The sequence below is a fragment of the Nannospalax galili genome, unplaced genomic scaffold (genome assembly GCF_000622305.1).
Source record: "Nannospalax galili isolate Female #2095 unplaced genomic scaffold, S.galili_v1.0 scaffold5556, whole genome shotgun sequence".
Classification (NCBI taxonomy): domain Eukaryota; kingdom Metazoa; phylum Chordata; class Mammalia; order Rodentia; family Spalacidae; genus Nannospalax; species Nannospalax galili.
This window is the reverse complement of record NW_008337823.1, coordinates 33,285-53,492: the sequence shown is the minus strand read 5'-3', so window position 1 is coordinate 53,492 and position 20,208 is coordinate 33,285. Positions and strand designations below refer to the sequence as shown.

Genomic DNA, 20,208 nt, shown 5'->3' with positions numbered 1-20,208 from the left:
ATTTGTTCTGTTAAAGTGGTGAGTAATTAAGAAAGGCCTGAGACCAAGGGCCCCGGAGATAGTTGGCCAGTTGGATTCTGGTCTCTGTGCTATTATATACCTGGTATGGGGTTAGGCACAGTGTATTGAACCTGGGATCGCAGGCCAATAAGGTCATTTTTGTACCAGGGCAACTTCCTCCGTGACTAAATCTATCTGTTGTTGGAGGACTTGTATGGCTTGATACAGGTGTTGGTTGAGTTCCGATTGAGTGTGAAGTGCCGTGGCAGTGTTTTCCACCACCTGATTGATTGTTTTCACCATAGTGGTGCTCTGGGTAAGGGCCACAGAGGCAATTCAGAGGCACCTAGAGCTGTAACAATGGCGGCAATAATTGCAGCAGTAATGCCAAAGTCACATTTTGCACGAGTAAGAGTACTAAGTTCCGTTTTCTCCATAATTGTAACAGCATGAAAATGGGTTGCATTACTAACAGGCACCCAAACGGCAGCTGGTTCACGCATGAAGAGAAGGACATGAGCTGGATATTGCCAGCATGCAGCCAGAACATAGGTGGTATTGGGGACAGTGCAATTAAAAGAATCTCCTGGATCAACAGAGACATTGGCCAGTAGCATGACATACAGGGGTCTAACACAAACAGTGGCAGGAGACAGAGTAATGGGGTGCTTGTGAGTAATATTGGGCTTGGGAGTGCAGGACACATTTTTGATGGTATAGGAGCCATTAAAATACGAGGCCCCCCTTGCAAAGTGTATGTTGTAGATCTAGGTAGGTGTGGGGCTGCAAAGGTCCCAATCGCCGAACACGGTATCACATGCTGTTCAGCTAACCTTACTCCCACGTGGGTGATAATAGGCTAGCAGTCTCCAGGAACTGAGCAGCTGCCCAGACGTAGCATCCTTGAAGTTGCAAAAGGGCGGAGAGGCCCTGGGGTTCTTTGGCTGACAATTTTGCCATCATGGAGGCAGGGGCACAGAAGTGGGTAAGGAGGCTGTACACAGACACCTGGGCAATGGAGGGTGATGTATCTTGGGGCAGAAGGGCTGGGCAGGCGTCGATGAAGGGGAGGCTGAAGAAATGGCACCTAGAGCTTGGAGGAGTGAGGCCTCACTATAGGTATCCAAAGCGGCAAAGAGTATCTGAAGGCCAGTCACCGTGCCTGAGGTCCGGTTACTGACATAATCATGAACAGTTAAATTAAACAGACCAAGACATGAGAAGACATTGACTGGCTTTTGCATGAAATCTCTCAAATTGAGGCAGAGTTACCCATTTAAGAGCCAGGTGCCATTGATGGGGGCCTGGGTGTAGACAGGGTCCATCATGGGGAGGTCAAGTATATCATTTGTGGTGTAAAGGACAGGAAAGGCTGGAGACTGCATGGCCATGGGCATGACTATAGGTGGGAAGGGACCAATGCCCAGAGATCCACCGCAAGAGACCACGGCATGATGCTACATACCACCATGGTGACCATCAGGGCTATAGCTCCTTTACTTCCTGTTGATCCATGGCAGGGCACATGTCCCTCACTGGCACCCATACTGGTTTAACCTCTCCCTGTGGGAAAACACAAGCATATCCTTGTCCACGTGTCAACAAGGGGGTGGGTGGTTGCCATTGACATGTTATGGGGTTCCCCCATCTTACTAGGGGCAAAGGTGTAGGTTTGGGTAATGCAGCCCAATGTTTGTAGGCAGGGCTTATGCCCTTTTGATCAAAGGACAGGAAGTTAATGTTAAATAGAGCTTCTACCAAGGCCAGGTGCGGATCTCGCTTGGACTCTGAGGTGGTGATTTTTTTGTAGTGTTTCCATGAGGATTCTGTTAGCACGTTCTACAATGGCCTGTCCCTGAGGATTATAAGGAATTCTGAAGGTATGATCAATTTTCCAGGTGAAGATAAAGGATTGAAATTGTGAAGTGTAAGTGGGCCCATTTTCAGTCTTTAGGGCCCAGGGAACACCCATAACCACGATGGCGGCTTTGACAGTGTTGATGGCATGTATGACCTTTTCGCCTGTTTGTGCAATTGCAAAAACGAAGGAGGAGCAAGGATCTACAATGACATGAATATATTTAAGGTTGCCAAAAGAGGGAAGGTGGGTAATGTCCATCTGCCATAGGGCATTGGGCAAGAGACTGTGTGGATTTACTCCATGGCAGTTGAGACGTCCCAGAGGAGCAAGGCGTGAACAAGAGGTGCAAATCCTACTCAGATGTTTACACTGGGAAATGGGTAACTCCAGGAGGAGGCGATGTAAATTTTGGGGAGAAAGATGGAACTGTTGATGTAGCAGCTGAGCCTGTTCTAACAGAGAAAGCTCAACTGACATAATTAACTTATCAACCTCATCATTGCCCTTAGCCAAAATACCTGGGAGGTTGGAATGAGATCTCATATTTGAAATGTACCAAGGGTGATGTCTATTTTCTAGGAGGTCTTGAATAGATTTCATAGTTAAATATATGGGGACATTATGTTCCTTGAGCCATGTGAAGGGAAGGCACCTGACCGCCTGTACTGCATATTGACTGTCTGAGAAGATGCTTATAGGTTCATTCTGTCATAAATCAAAGACCTTTAATAGAGCCAGGAGCTCTCCCAACTGGACACACCCGGGATTGTCCTGAATGAAATGGATATCTTCCCTATTAGCTTGCTGGAGCATTAGACCAAAGCGTGATTTATTAGCATCTATAAAGGCTATTGTGGCAGAGGGAGGGGGTTTGTGCATGGATGAACATGAGGTAATATTGAGATCTCTAAGGAGGCCAAAGCTGTCAAGCACTTGTTGGGGGGAAAATGATTATCTAGTTCTCCTGTAAACCCAGTCATCATTTGTTGGAAGTTCAGTGCATCTGCCCAAAGAGGTTGAGAGCGTTTTAAGGAGAAGGGCAGGATGATCTTATCAGGTTCCTTTCCAAGTATCTGTCTTGCTGTATGCCGTGCCTTAAGGGCCAACTTAAAGGCGATATCAAATTTTGAGTTTATTCTATGTAGGTCAGAGTTGGCCATATGTATCCAGAGTAGTGGACCTCCTTGCCAGAGAGCACCTAGTACACCCCCTTTTGTCCATAAAATTAAGGCCAAGAATGGAGAATCTGTAATAAAGCAGCGAAGTGAGGTGGACAAGAGAAAGTGACTAATCTTATTCATAAGAGCTTTGGCCTGTGCCGTTACAGTGACTCGGGCAGATGGGCACGGATGTCCCTCCAGGAGTGAGAACAAGGCTCGCAGCTTCTGGTCGGGGACAGGCAAAAATTGCTTGAGGCAATTAATAGTGTCACACAGTTCCTGTAAGTCAGAGAGGGTGTACGTCTCCCACAGGACGAGAGTGGCTGAGAGGGGCTTAATTTTCTAAGTGGTGCTATAGCCCCAAAAGGCAAAGAGCTGCACACACTGTAGCTTGTCAGGCACGATATAGAGGTTTAATGTACACAGGTCAGCAAGCAGGTGGGGGAGGGTATTTTCCAAGACAGGAGAGTCGTGTGCCAGAGGGATATCATCCATGTAGTGGATGACAAGTATATCCTTGGAAATGTTGGTCAAGGCTTTGTGGACATAAATTTGGCATAGTGAAGGACTATTTTTCATGCCCTGGGGCAAGACTTTCCACTGATACCTAGCGGCTGGCCTCTGCAAATTGGGCTCCCATACAGTGAATGCAAAGCAGAGTCTGTCTTGTGTGGCCAACGGAATCTGAAAGAAGCAACCCTTAATGTCCAGGATTAGAATATGAAAGGATGGGGGAATGGCAGCAGGATGGAGGAAGCCCGCTTGTAGTGAGCCCATTTCTTCCATTTATGCATTGACTGCTCGCAGGTCCTGAAGCAGTCTAAACTTTCATGACTTTTTCTTTATGACAAAAATGGGAGTATTATGTTTGCTGATAGATCAAGATGGAGTTGTTCATCCACCAGGGCTTTGAGAGCAGACAGTTTAGGTTCTATGATAGGCCACTGATCCACCCACACAGCAGCATTGGAGAGCCATGTGAGGGGGATAGGCTTGGGAACCACAGAGGGAGCTGACCCTGGGTGGGCAGTGGCTGTTAAGATTGGGGGTGATAGAGAGAAGGAAAAGAGTGACCTGAGAGGCCCAGGGAATCATGGGCAATGGCATCCTCATAGAAGGTCCTGTCATCCATTGTAATGACAACACCCATGTCCTCCAGTAGGTCACGGCCCCAAAGGTTATGGGGCACGTCTGCAACAATGGGATGGAAGTGGCCTTGATTACCATCTAAGTATTTCCAATGAATGGAATACACCATGGATTGAGTGGGCTGTTGGCCACCTACACCAGTAACAGGTGAGCCAGGTTTGAATTTCCAATGGGGAAAGCAGAGGGCCTCATTATTAGTAAGAATGGTAACATCAGCTCCAGTATCCACCAACACTTTAACGGCAGTTCCACCCAGGAAGATTGTCAGCATAGGAGAGTGTGGAAACATGGGACACGTCCAGAAGACCCCTGGCAACTGGCATGTCCCTCTTATTGTGGGGGCTGAGGGTTGTCCCTGTTGGAGTTTAAAGTTGTTTTTGTGGATTAGAGCAGCAGTCTCTGGCCCAGTGGAAGCCCTTGTTGCACTTAGGGCACCTAGTGCAGTTATGAGCCTTAGGGCAGTCCTGTAGCAAATGGCCGGGTTAGCCGCAACCCCAGCAGGACCTATCTGGGGGGCCAGTGCCAGTGTTGTCAAATTTTTCTTTGGACAGGAGAGCCTCCAATGAGGCTGTGAGGGTGGCAATGGGGCTGGTCTCTGGATTAAGATCTTTGGTTGCCATTACCCACTTGTGAATGTCATCACTACACACTGCGGCGATCGCGTTGCGAGTGGGGGTGTTAAGCCCCTCCCAAACAAGCTGTTTGATTAGCTTATCTCAGGAGGGACCCACTTTGACCCTCCTCTCAACTGCCTCATTGACCCTAGCAAGGAAATCAGTGAACGACTCATTGGACCACTGAATGAGGTTGAGAAAGTATGCAGAGGGGTCTCGGTGGGGTGCAATCTTTTAGAGCCCTGAAGGCCAGGTCAGAGACTTGTTGATAATAAGCATACAGGCCAATGGTGGACTGGGAGACAGGGTCAATGTATTGACCATGGCCAGTAAGCATGTCCAGGGTGATACTGAGACCATATTGAATATTAAGTCAGGCCTGTGTCTCAGCCTGATCATCATAGGCCGAGCACCAGCTCAGAAAAACAGAAGGCTTGAGTACAGCCTTGAACAAATTATACCAGTCATAGTGGGTTTGTAGCTGCATTGCCCACTGGCGGAGGACTTGATCAAAATAGGGGGAGTCTGGACTGGACTCATTGGCAGCCTTAAGAATCAGAGAAATGTCTGCAAGAGGAGTAGGAACCCAGGGTTGATTGGCAGCATTAGGACCTACATTGACAGGGAAAGCGAAAGTGGAAAGAGCAGGGTTGTGGCACCGCAGTGCTGGAGCAGGACTTGTAGGCGGAGGCGGCACAGAGGGAGTAGGAAAGGACTCCAGAGGGGCAGTGGGTTGAAACAACAGCAGAGGAGCAGGGATGTCCCCCCAAGTGTAAATAGGAGGGGCAGTAGGGTCACGGGAAGGCTCGCAAGGAAGAGTGGAATGGCAGGGCTTGGGCAGGGGATTTAGTGGCTAGTCCTCATCAGAGCCATCACTCAATGGCACATCGGGCAGTGTCTGAATGGAGAAGGCCGCCATCTTTTGTCTACCACAGTGTTCACTGAATGACTTTAAGATGTCTTCAGTAGACCCTGACCTGAGGCAGCCCAAGATACCAAAGTGGATGGGAGCAAAGGATGTGGGCGATCCCTTACCCTCCTGAACCTCTAGTTTTCTAATAAGGAAAAGGACCCTCATCCATACATCTGGATCCCACATGTTCTTGGGAGAGATCCATGGGGCAAACACGGCCTCAGTCCAGAATTGATCCAATTCTGTCTTTTTTACCTTAAGGCCATGTGAGACAAGCAGGGACCTAAGGGCAGTAATTTGAGGCTCTTTACAGGGAGAGGGGAAGGTACCTGTGATTGAGAGGGGGAGAGGAAACAACACAGAGGTTTTGGATCAGTCTCCTGTGCTTAATGGGGGACTTCCGCGGTTCTTTAGACCACAGCCATATGCCCACATGGTGTCTCTGGTCTAAGGAAACCTGTCGGGAGATTTCCTGCTGGTCCCATTTCCTGGATGATCAGTCCTTATGTGGAAATGCTGGGCGGACCAAAAATGAAAATATGTGCCTCCCTACAGAGGACGAACAGACAAACAGACAGACAAAACCATAAAACACGGAAGGGGCCTACTCACATAGAAGAAACAGCCGAAGGGGACCAGGAGATGGTTGATGAAGGAAACAGGATAGCTCCTTAGCAGCCAACAAGTTCAGGGCCTGTTGAGGCAATCACGAAAACAGAGAGCGAAGACCACGGCCCAGAAAATGCAAGCAGCAAGCACCATGCAAACAAAAACCCAAGGGAGCTCAATTTCCATGCCAGCAACGGGGGTTTGAGCGTTGGATGCCAAATGTTGCTGGTTGCCTGCAGGTGTTGCCTTTTGCCCAGGGACCACCCGTTGTGGGCAGGAGGAAAGTAGGCGTGGAATCAACAACACAGACTCTGGGAGACTCACTGTGCAGTAAGCAAGCAAGCTCATTTATTGCGTACAAAGGGCTTTCCTTTATACCCTTTATTCCTCCCCCATTGGTCCCACAAGCGGGGTTGTCTGACGATCACTGGTGCAGCTGCTGTGTCATCAGTCTCTGGCCTCGGGGGCAGATATCAGATTAGCAGTTTGAGGTCCCAGGCCTGGCCGATACTCTCAGGCCTCCTCCTACAACCCCCTCCCAGAGAGCATAAGCTCTGTTGACAAGCCCAAACAAATATCATTATTGTCAAAACTGTAGCTTAGAGGAACATTGTGTTGGTTTTGTTGGTCGGGTCATAAAGAGCGTGGGGCCTGGGAATCAAGAAGGTTGGAGCATGCCTCATGGAGGGCCTGAGAGCTGAGAGAGTATGTGCAGGCCTCCCAGGTGAGAATTTGGTATTACTGTCTTCAGTTATGTTGCATTGATCTGTGCATCTCTTTTTGTGCCAGTATCATGCTGAGTTTATGACTATACCTCTATAATATATTTGATATCTTGTATGGTGATCCCCCCAGTGTTGCTCTTTGTGCTCACATTACCTTGACTGTCTGGGGTCTCTTGTGATTTCATAAGAGTTTTAAGGTGATTTTTTTTCTCATTATGTGGAGAATGTCATGATGATTTTGATTGACATTGTATTGTATCTATAGATTGCTTTTGGCAGGATGGTCATTTTCACAGTATTAATTCTTCCAATCCATGAGCATGGGAAATCTTTCATTTCCTGGTATCTCCCTCATTTTATTTCTTCAAAAATTAAAGAATTTCATTGCAGGGAACGTTAATGCCTTTATCAAGTTTATTTTTCGTGGTTATTGTGAATGGAGCAGGGGAGGAAATCCATGAACTCTGTCTCTTATTGCTTTTTATTAGTTTATAGAACAGCTACTGATCTTTTTAGATTAATTTTGTAACATGCCAATTTGCTGAAAGTATTGACTATTTACTAGGAGTTTTCTGGTGGAATTTTTGTGATCTCTGGTGTATAATATCATATCATCTGGAAATAGGGGTAACTTGACCTCTTATTTTCCAATTATTACTCTGTTAATTTTCTTCTGGTCTTATGGCTTTAGCAAGAGTTTCAAACACATTATTAAAAAGGAGTAGAGATAGTGGACAGCCTTGTCTGGTTTCCTATTTCAAGGAGAGTGCTTCCAGATTTTCTCCATTTAGAATGATGTTCACTGTGAGTTTGTTGTTTATAGCTTTAATTAAGCTGAGGTATGTTTACAACAGTACAATTTGCTCTAGGACTTTTTGCATGAATACATGTTGGATTTTTTAAAAGGCCTTTTCTGCACCCATTAAGACTATCATGTTACTTTTATCTATAACCCATTTATATGATTTATTACATTTATCATCTATATATATTGAACCAGTCCTGCATCTCTGGAATAAAGCCAACTTGATCATGGTGGATGAACTTTTTGATGTATACCTGTAAGCAATTTGCAAGTATTTTACTGAGAATGCTTGCATCTATGTTAATTAAGAATATAGGTTTGTGTCTGTTCCTGGTTTGAGTATTAAAGTGATACTGGCTTCATAAAAGGAGTTTGGGAGTTCATCTGTTTATATCTTTTTATACAATTTAAATAGTATTGCTTTTAGATCATCTTTGAATATCTCGCAGAATTCTTCTGTGACTCTGTCTGGGCCTGGGTTTTGTAGTTGGGAGGTCTTTTATTACTGTTATAATTTCCGTATTTGCAATGGGTCTGTTTAAGCTTTTGATCTCTAAGTTTGGCTTTAGTGGTTCCTATGATCTCAGGTATTCATCCATTTCTTTTAAGTTTTCAAATTCAATAGAGTATAGTTTGTTGTCGATGTTGTTGCTGTTGTAGTTCATTTTGAGAGAGGGTCTAAAACTGGCCTGGGACTCACTATGTAGAACAAGTTGTCTTGAACTCACAGAGATCCACCTGCCTCTGCCTCTGCCTCCTGAGTGCTGGGATTAAAGACATATGCCACCACATCTCGTTCTAGAGTATAGGCTTTTAAAAGTATTCCCTTATAAATTTGGGATCTTTAAAAAAAATTTTATTTTATTTTTTTATTTTTAATTTTGCTTTTATTAACATGATGTTTTAAAATTTGTACATTTCATACAATGGTTCTGAATCAAATTCAGAAATCGTCTCCCACCCATGCTCCACCATTACCCCCCCCACTGGACCGCATGCATTCTGCCATACATGTTAAGGCCTATCTAGTCAAGCACTTGAACCCAGATGTTCTTCTGTGCAAATTCATACGCTGGAATCTAGTCAGCCTATCTAGAGATCATTGGTAATGCATACTCTCACCAAAATTAGTAGTAATCAGTCTCCAATAGTTCTCAAATTAAGGTTGACTCATCACCCATTTCCCTCACTCCTTTCTGGGCTCTTATATGATTAAGTTGGCATGGGTCCTGTTGTTACCCAAAAGTGTCCTCTGACTACTAAATTGGCAAGCCATAGTCACACCTCCTTCCCATGCTCAGTCAAAGGAGGATGGGAAAGTCATTTTCCCCTCCCACCCATTCAGTCAGTCTTAGCTGCATGGGGGGTCTAAGGCTATATAAGCTGAGAATATCATGAGGAAAATCTCCTGCCATTCTGTATGGCTCTCAGAAGGTCACAGGATCCATGTTTGGGTGTGGCCTTTCCAGCGCAGCCCTAAATTGGGGCGGCGGGTGCCCACTCTTCTGTAAGTAAACCTCTACCCCATCCTCTGTTAGCAAGCCCAATAAACTTTTTAGGATTTTTCCAAACAGAGGTTTTGGAAAATTCTTGTCTTGAATTATTGTAAGGATGATGGGAAGAGGGAACTGGACACCACCTGTGCATCCCAGCAATAAATATTTAAATACATCTGTGCTCAATACCACCACTGCCCCAAATTCACATGTGCAAGCTTCCAGTGGCCTGAAAGCCTCTGCTTCCCTATGTTAATGAACCAACCCGGGCTCTTACAATCTTTCCACCCCCTCTTCTACAGTAGTCCCTCAGCCATGGGTGGGATAAGTTTCATATAGGGGTCCTACCTAGGGACACACACTCTGATGTCTCTTATTCTTTAAACCGTGCACATCACACTCTGCTGTATAAGAGAGCTTCATTGGTGAGAGTTGAGAGATGCACTTGTTTTCTGTCTAGCCCCCCCCATTCCACTTTGTTCAATGAGTCTTAGATGTAAAGGTTCCATTATAGATATGTCACCTATGACTGGGCATCTCTCAGAGGTATATTCTCTGTGTCTGACCAGTTGTGGGATTCTGCAGTAGTCTCCATCTGTTGGAGAAAGAAGCTTCTTTGATGTGTGGTGTATGGTAGTTATAGTGGTCTGAAAATATAAGGATTCATATTTAGCATATGATAATAATCATTTATCTACAGAGACAGAGATAGGGTTTTCTTTAGAATCTGTGCCCTTTCTAGTCATATGTGGTTGGCTTTGCTTACAGTGCCACCCATGAGTTCACTGCCTTTGAGAGGGCTTTAAGTCCAACTAGATGGATGTTGATTACTTCCAGATAACAGTAACACTACAGCACCAAAACAGGAAGTTTGCTGTGCTGGTCATTATTGCTATTGGGCTTTAGGGGTGGGTTGGACCATTGATTGGCTTTCTCCCTTAGCAGCTTGTATAGTGTCCTCCAGAACTATGAGAGCTAAACTTCAAGTAGAAGGCTTATGGTCAGTTCCTGTTCTATGCTCCAAGACCTGTGTCTGAAGTATATCCTGTCTTCAGCAGTAGGGTTTTATCTTCTAGTAATGGGAGATAACCAAGAGCTCTGGCAATAGCTTGTGTTATTTTGGGAGTCCCTTCAACCTCTCTGACAAACCACTAGAAGGGAGGACTCTCCTGTCTGGCACTGTGTTCCTTGCCATACAGCCCCCAAAAATGTACTAATGTTTAATCACCACATGTACATTTCTCAGAGGATTTTGGAGGCAACATATTTACCTCTGGGTTACCTAGGCCCCTCCAATGTCCATTCATCTCTACTCTTCCTCCCATTTGCCCTCCCTCCTCCACCCCCAGCACAAGATTCCCCATTATCCCTTCCCTCCCCCTAATAACATCTGCCTCCTGCCATTCCCCCTCTTGTGAAATCCCTCCTACTCTACCATGGTTCCTTGCATGTTGCTCCCTCCTCTCCTCTCAACCAAACACTCTCACTCTTCTCCCCATCCTCTGTAATATCCATACCCTACTATTCCCCTCTTTTGAGTTCTTCCTTTCTATTTTTCTCACTCCTGGTGTTAACATCAGAATGTATATACTCAAATTTAAGGGATTGGTGCTTTGATCCACAAATGAGGGAGAACATATATCACTTGCTTTTCAATGTGTTTGTGTTACTTCACTTAGTATAATAGTCCATAGTCCCACCCATTTACCTGCACATTTCATAATTTCATCTTTTCTTACTGCTGAGTAGAACACCATTGTGTAAATATAACACATTTTGATTTTCCATTCATCAGTTGAGGGCCATTTAGGGTATTTCCATTTCTTAGCTATTGTGAAGAGAGCAGCAAAAAACATGAATGTACAGGTATCTCTACAACATGATGAATCCTTTGGGTATATGCAAACGAGTGATATAACTGTATCATATGGTATATTCATTTTTAGTTTTTTGAGCTGTCTACACTGTTTCCATAATGGTTGCACGAATTTGCATTGCCACCAGCAGCGAATGACCATTCCCCTTACTCCACATCCTTGCCAGCATTTGATGGTTTTCCTTCTCTTGATCTTAGCCAGTCTGTATGAGGTAAAAGGAAACCTTAAAGTGGTTTTTATTTGCATTTCTCTAATTACTAAGGATGTTGAAAACTTTTTAAGGTTTTTTTTAGTCATTTTCATTTCTTCATTTGAAAACTATCTTTTCAAATCTATAGCCCAACTTTTTTTATTTATTTAATAACCACATGATTAGAAGAAGCATTTCATAACAGCTTTATCATATTCAATAACAATTTCCACAGCAAAGATACATCTCTTTCAAAAGTGGCTGTAAGTTTTAAGGTTCACAGTTGAATGAATACAGTTATACAATACTGAACTCAGTATAAACCTTGTAGGACATAAAATTGAATGAGTTTTTAACCTTTTAAAAAGATCTCCATTTCATTTAAAAATATACCATTTCCTACAGGAAGACTCATTTTTAATGCTACTAATTTAGTTGTTTGAACACGTGTCTCTAATCTCTATGTATCTGATTATTACTAGTCACAGTCAGTTACACTTGGATCCTTGCCACCTGAGTATGGATATAAAGTCATCAGGTAGATTTCAATGGCAATGTTATCACCTCTACTAATTGACATGAACTAAATTTTTATACGTCCTCCTCAAATAAAACATATTTTTTAATTTGTTGAATTTTTGTGTGTATATCATACAGAATATTCCAAAAAATCTTATTCAGATTATATATACCCACTTCCCAAATGGCATCCTCCCATAGCCTCACCCAACCCCCACTGGAGCCCATATATTTTTGTCATCCCTGTTACTGTCCACTGTTCTGTCAGCACCTCCAGAGGTTCGCCAGTGCTTGCCCATCGAATCTACTCAGCCTGACAAGAGATCCTTGTTTTAGGAAGATCAGATTCTCCTCATCTAGCATCAATCAGTTGTCAATATTCCTTTAGACAAACTTTGGTTGAACTTAAAAGCTTTGTTTGACCCTTCATGGATCATTACTTATTTGCTCTTAGGTATCATAGTCTTAATTCTTTTCTTGCTCATAAAATGCTTTGTTCTATGCTTCCACAGACAAAACCAAGTAAATTACTTGGTGTATCAGGTTCTCAAAATGCTCAAAGATCCAGACTTTGACCACCCCCCCAAGGTCCTGCAGGTCTGACTTGCTGTCATCTGAGAAGTGGCTGTGTAATTTCTTGCCCTCCTCTTCCCTCACATGGTCATGCCAGAGGTCACACCCTTCGAGGGCTGGTAGTCAATGATGGGTAAGATCCTGATGGTCAGGATGACCTAAGACAGGCACAATCCATCAAGCTGGGTGTCCTCTGAAGTGGGGTCAACTATGTCAAGTGAAAGAACCCACTGACCTTTCTATAATAAAAAGGAATGGATATGTAAGAGAGGAAGTGCCAGGCTTAAGCACAGGCTTCACTAAGAGAACACAGCTTCCACTTTAAGATCACAGCCCGCACTTCTGCAAAATAGCCAACCTACAATCTCCCCAGATGAGGGGATCCTGCCCAGATGAGGGGATCTATCATGAAGCGACACACCAACTTATGGGACACTGGGGGCAGGCGGAGAGGTATATAAGGCTTGCACTTTCCAGCAATAAATGAGTCTGCAGCACCTCGCCTAGTGCCCGCTCTCACCCAACTCCTGGAGTCTGTGTGTTGATTCTTCACCACTTACCCCCACCTCAGCCAGAACCCTCATTCCCTGCAGTCCCTCGTGAGCTGGACCCGCCAGGAAACCTGCAACAGCTGGTGCCTGAACAAGGTTCCTGGGCCCCTGGCTTTGGCAATGCCCCCAACTTCGGTCCGTTCGGTGACTAGGCCCTGGGTTTTGTCTGTCTGTTCAGCTGCTTGAGGGTGAGCAAGTGCCCCACTCCTCTGTCCCCTCTACCCTGTTTGTCATATTTGCTGTTAAATCAGGAAGGCACACTCTGCCACGTGGTCCTGAAGCCCACGTCAGCACCTTTCCCTTCTCGGTTCATCCCGGTGAGTTTACATAAGGGCTGACCCACCCAAACTCAGAGCCCAGGCTTTGGGTCATCCTGTTGCCTCTCCCAGAGACACCATGTGAGCATATGGCTGGAGGTGTCACGGCCTCCAGAAGGCCTTCACTAAGCACAAGACATTTGGATTCAACACACTTTTTCATGTCGGGGCAGTTTATGTCCGAGTGGCTCATGGTCCTTGTTTGTTTCATTTGCACCCTCTTGCTAGTCACCCTTGTCTTTTACTTTTGTGGTGAGTTTCCCTTCACAGGATCTTCCCACGATGGGTAACTTACCACCACAGAGCAAGGAGCCACAAATGGTGGCACTCAAGTTGCTCCTTAGTACTTGGGGACTGAAAATTAAACCAAAAGATATTGAAAATTTCTGGGATGAAGCCACTAACTTGGCCCCTTGTGTCTCTCCCGAGAATATGTGGGATCCTGACCTCTGGATGTGGGTCCTTTTCTTGGCCCATAAAAGTGAAGTAGGATCAGGAGTCATTCCCCCTGCCTTGTTTGCTCCAATCCTTTTAGCCATCATTGTCAGCCTTAAGTCCTCCTCCCCTGAAGAAGTCATTTCAGCCCACAATAAGAATTGTCAGGATCAGGCCAGTGTAGACCTTGTCATTACTTCTACCCCCACTGACTTTGATATGGGAACCAGACTTGAGGTCGATCCAGATGAGAAAGGGGCCCTCTTGCCTCTACTTCAGACCCCGCTTTCAAAGCCACAACAATCGGAGACACCACCACCCTAGTACCCCTGGAAGGAACTATGTTCTGCCTTCTCCGATACACCTCCCACTCATGATTACCCCCCCATGGCCCGCCCACCCCTTACTGCTCCTTGCCGGCCATTGTCTGCTATTCTGGTTAATGTCGGCCAAATGCTGTGCAACAGCCATGGGTGCCCACCCCACTCATGGACCTTGCACTCATCCACAAAGCCACCAATGAATCAGGACATGACTCCCCATATTTTGAGCAAGTCCTCCACCAATGAGCCATGCAGTTATAGACCCATTACAATTGGTATAACTTATTAAGGGCAGAGTTAGAGCCCTAAGTCTTCCTGAGCTGGCATTCAGTTTATGACAATCAGGTTGAAAATCATGCATGTTTCAACCTTCAATATGGCCTTAATATTACTCTGGATATCCTCCCAGGATGTGGACAATATATTGACCCCATTTCCCAGTCCACTATTGGCCTTCATGCTTACTAGCAACAAGTTAGTTACCTGGCCTTCAAGACCCTTAAATGTTGCTCCCTGTGTGACCCACAGCCATTCTTCCACAATTTTATTCAGCTGCCAGGGGAGTCTTTCACAGAATTCCTCACCCATGTAACTGAGGCAGTGGAATGGAGGGTGGAGTCTGGACCTACCCACGATATGCTTCTCAAACAACTGGCATGGGATGGCCTAAATACTCCTACCCACAATGCTATCATGCCTGTCCTCAATGATGATATTCATAAATGGGTACTTGCCACTAGGGACCTAGACCCCAGGACAGGGTACATCGAGGTGCTGACTGCCTCCTTAGAGGTACTCTTATTACAAGGAAGGCCCACCCTCTCCGATTCAAAAGATGGCTGCTGGAACTGCGGGAGGACAGGACACCTCTGCCAGGACTACCCGAACAATGGAGCTTGTCCCAAGACCCACTGCCCCAAATGCAAAAAGGGATTTTATTGGGCAAAAGATTGTAAGTCACGGCCCCAATTGGACTCGGCTCCTTTAAACTCCACCCAGGGAGACCCTCAGCCCCGCAAGTAAGAGGGGGAATGAGACAGATTTTATGGACCCTTCCGATCCTTAATCACTCTCCCCTAATGACCTTATTTCTGGATGGGATCGCTGTGAAGGGCCTAGTTGACATGGGAGCCAATGTTACCATCATCACTGAGAATGAGTCTCTTCAGTCCTCCCATTGGAAATATCAACCTGGACTGCCCATTAAGGGAGTGGGGGAGCAGCCTGTGTCTTTTGACTAAGTCATTGGCACAATTGATATTTAAATTATTGTTGAAATATATATTAAATATAAGATGTATTTTAAAATTAAAATACTACCATCATTTTAATTTGTTTGCATTCTTGGTCTAATTTTGAGTTTTCACAATCACACCTTCATTTATATTCTTTTTCTTGCCTCTTATGGAGATCATTTCTTTCTTCAGTCCTTTGTTTTGCATCAAATACTCTCGTAGGGCTGGTTTTGTGGACTTTAATTCTGTCAGCTTATTCATGTCACAGGAGACTTTTCTTTTCCTATCATCTATAGTAGACAGTTTTTATGGGTAAAGTATTCAATTTAAATCTGTGATCATTTAGAACTTGGTGTACTTTGGTCCAGATGCTTCTGATTTTCATAGCTTGAATTCAAAAGTCTGCTGTAATTCTGATGGGTATTCCTTCAAATGTGCCTTGTTGTTTTTCTCTTGTAGCTTTCAGTATTATCTCTTTCTTCTATACAATTACTATGCTGTGCCATGGGAAATTTCTTTTCTGTTCCTGTCTATTTGGTCTTTTGTGTGCTTCTTGTACTTGTATGCATATATCTTTCCTTAATTTTGGAAAATTTTCTTCTTGGGTACAATATTCTGTGTATGTCTGTTAGGATCATTTCATGTAAGATGTCATTTAATTACAATGTCTCTCTGTTTATATGTCTATTGAAGATAGTGGGGTATTGAAGTTACCTACTATTATTGAGTTGGGGATAATCTCTGTTTTATAATCCTGTTGATGAGTTTGTCATTTATTTGAGATTCTTCTCCTTCCTCTATGCCACTATGGATAAATTTCTTCTTTTTATGGTGTCTCACATTTCCTGCATATTGCATTCCTGTGTTTTTTATTTAATTTTTCCTATTCTTTGCTTCAGTGGTCCAGTTTTTCAGCTTCATGATTCAGTCTTCATATTCTGTTTTCCATTTCATTCATTCTATTGGTGAGGCACTTTTTTTTCTGTCACATCAAATTGGCTTGTTAAGATTTTCACTTCTGTCTTCATTTTCTTCAATATTTCTATCTCTCTTTTAATTCAGTCAAATGTTTACACCTATCCTCATTTAGGTAGGATTGGGGTTTCTAACCCATTTCTCTGTGCTATACTGGGAATTTGTCTGGCCTGAATTTTGTGCTTACATGGGGTCTAGAATATGCTGTCACCACTGCTTAGAGTTCATATGAGTAACTGACTGGCTGTCTAGAAAACTCTGTTCCTAGTTAGTCATTCACCTCCTCTGACTCTTACAATATTTCCACCCTCTCTTCCATAAGGATCCTTGAGCTGTGGAATGAAGAAAATTGATATAGGGGTCTTATTTATGGATAAAGAGTCTCCAGCCCTTTATTTTCTGCATGTAGGCCAGTTTTGGCTCTCTGTGTTAACCACGGTCTGCTGCATAAGAAAGCTTCTCTGCTGAGATTTTGAGAAATGCATTAATCTATGAGTATAAAAATAACTCATTAGAAATTAGTTTAATACTATATATACTTAGCAGAATAATTTTATTAGGCTTTCTCCCATGTCCTGTGACCTGTCTGGACTCAAGGTCCGATTCCTGATATTAATGTCAATTACGAGCTCTATCCTATGAAGCAGACCTTAACTCCAATAGAAAGTAGTTGCTTATTCCTGTAATATTCATGTGACTATTGCTCTGGTGGGCATATCTTTCCAGGCCAGTTATTGTTGTAGTTTGAAGGAGTCACAGCTGCATAAGGTTCATGCTTGATTATCTTTTCAGACTGTATACATAGCACCTTCTAGCACTATGAAAGTTAAACAGTACAGATGAAGTTTTAAAGTCATCACCAGGTCTCCTTGTTCATTTTATAGTTCATGTTTGTAGCATCTTCAGCAATAGGGTCTTATGTGACATTCTGGTGGATAACCAGTTACAGGGTAATGGCCAGTATTGTCTGAGGGTGTATAAGATGCCTGGTCAACAGCTTCAAAAGAGGGAGCCCATTCCTGGCATTGATCTTTTACTTTGCAAGTCTTTCATTTCTAGTTGGGACAATGTCCCCCTTTTAAGAGGTAACTCTTTTAGTCTCTTCTTATATCTGTGTATATATATATATGTGTGTGTGTGTGTGTGTGTGTGTGTGTGTAGATTCTACCGTGGTATATTTCAAAATGGCTTTCTCTAAAGGTCTTTAGTGTTAGTTATGCCTCCCCATACTCTTTACTCTGTTCTGCCCTCCCACTCCCTACCACATTTAACCATTTCTACTCTATTATTTTCCTTTCCCTCTTTATATCTCTACCTCCCCTCCCAAAATGCCTCCCCAAATCCATGGCCATAAATTAGTTTCTTGACCTCTCTGAATTTTCAAATTGAAACATTCAAAGGCAACATTCAGTTATGAGTGAGAACACGTAATGTTTGTCTTTCTGTTTCTGAATTGCCTTATTCAGGACATCTGTTTCTAGTTCCATCCATTTACCTGTGAATTTCATGACTTCTGAATTTTAAGTGTGAATAATATTCCATTGTGTATCTGCACTACACCTTCATTATCCATTCAGCAGTTCATAGATGTATAGGTTGTTTATAATTCTTGGCTCTTATGAAAAGTGTAGTAACGAACAGGAAGAGGTATTTCTCGAGTAGGATATAGGGTCTTTTAGGTATGTGTCCAAGAGTGGTATGGTTAGATCAAATGGTAGATCAATTTAGAGCTTTCTGATGAATATCCACACTGATTTCCATACTGGTTGCACCAGTTTACATTCACACCAGCAGTGGATAAGAGTACCACTTTCAGGAGCCCTCATCCACTGTGAATGGATAATGAAAACATGGTACATTTAAACAATGAAGTTCTACTCAGTGTTAAAAAAAATCATGAAATTTGAGGGAAAGGGACCAAAGTATAAACTGTTGTACTAAGTGAAGTTACAGACTCAGAAAAAAAAAGTAATGTATATTCTCTCTCATTTGTGTTCCTTGGCTTTAAATCCTTAGATGTGAGTATATGTTCTGATGTACTCACAGGAGCCAGGGAAGTAGAAAGTGATGGAAATAAGAGGAATAAGACTGGGCTGGAGAAATGGCCCACTGGTTAAGAGCTCTTTCTGCTCTTACAGAAGACTGAGCTTCAGTTTCCAGGCAACCACATGGAATTTCCAGCACCTTCTCTGGTCATCTCTACACATACATGCAAGCAAAATACAAAGCATTAAATATAAAAAAGTCATTTGGGGAGAGATGGTTCAGTGGTTAAGAGCCCTAGCCCCTCTTACAGAGGACCTCAGTTCAATTTCCAACACCCACATGGTGGCTAACCACTATGTACAGCTCCAGTTCTAGGGGAATCCAACTCCTTCTTCTGACCTCTGTGTGTATTGCACAATACTGGTGCACTTACATACATGCAGTCAATATTTTCATACACATAAAATAAAAATAATAAAAATAAAATGTTTTTAAAGAGGGAAGAAAGGACTTGAGATTGTGGATAGTAGGAGACAGGGCTTATCAGGGGGAAATGGGGAAAGGGATATACTTTAACAGGAGAAGGAGTGAAAAGTGTTGTACAGGGATACTGAGAAATCAGATAAATAATGCTTAGATGGTGTGAAAAACCAGAGGGAAATATTTTTTCAAAGTCCTACTAAAAATACACCATATATATGTATACACACACACGCACACACACACACATATAAACACATGTGTGTGTGCACATATGTATAGCTGAATGATACATAACAAGAAACACAGAACCAGAAGGTAAGACCTTATTGCTGAAGATAGGCCACTCTTTAGACACAAGACTTGAAGCAATTAAGCTGGAATAGACCCGGAAGCTTCCACTTTAAAGGCTAACTATAATGTTATGAAAGAATACTAGTAAGCTGATGAGGGAGAAAACCAATCAGTGGTCCTACCCAGCTGTGAAGCCTAATAAACAATGACTGGCCCAGCAAACTGTTGTTATTGGTGGACTAGTGGCACAGTTACCTTAGGGGTAATCAACAGGTGTCTAATTGAAATTAAGGCTTACTCAGTGAAATGGAATTTGTGTGTAGTCGTTCAAGCATAGCCCAATCCACATGACTGAAGAGGTCATGCACCTATAGAAAAACCTAATTTTGCCACATCCCTAGACCAGTGTAATTTCTTAATTTATTCTAAATATGCATCCTTATATTTACAGGCAAGTGTACTTCTCACCACTCATCAAAGAAGCTTCTTTTTTCAACAGATGGAGAAAAATCACAGAGTTCCACAACTGGCAAAAAGCAGAGAATAATTGTCTATGAGACATTTAGCCCCAAGTCACACATTTTCAATACAATCTCTATACATAAAACAAATGCATATTTCAACTCTCCCCAGAGAAGTTTCCTTATGCAGCAGATGGTTATTAACACAGAAATCCACAACTGGCCAATGAGCAGTGAAGAAGAGGCTTCAGAGTGATCATCCCTGAATAGAACATCCATTTCAAAATCTTCCTCCCAAGTCTCAGGGATCATTGTGGAAGAGGAGGTTGAAAGATTGTAAAGGGGATGATCACAAGGACACATGATTTTCCAGACAGTTTTTTAGTTTCGCACATGAACTCACAGCAATGCTGACAATATGCAAAAGTCACATGTATCAAATTATATTGTATGAAAATAAAAATTAAGTAATATTTCTTTAAAAAGAGTTCCCCTTTCTCTACATCCTCACTAGCATTTGGAGACTTTTGTTTTCTTGAACTTACCATGTCTGACTAGGGTAAGATCCCTCAACTCTCACCAGAAAAGCTTTTTCATACAACAAAGTGTAATGTACACAGAAGACCACAACTGATGAAATTTTAGAGAACAAGAATGAAC

The 20,208-nt window shown here is 43.3% G+C and overlaps 1 pseudogene; it reads left to right on the top strand.

Moving 5' to 3' along the window:
- The first annotated feature begins 360 nt into the window (after positions 1-360).
- The window catches only part of LOC103733858, a 28,678-nt pseudogene continuing 8,830 nt past the window's right edge, over positions 361-20,208 (top strand).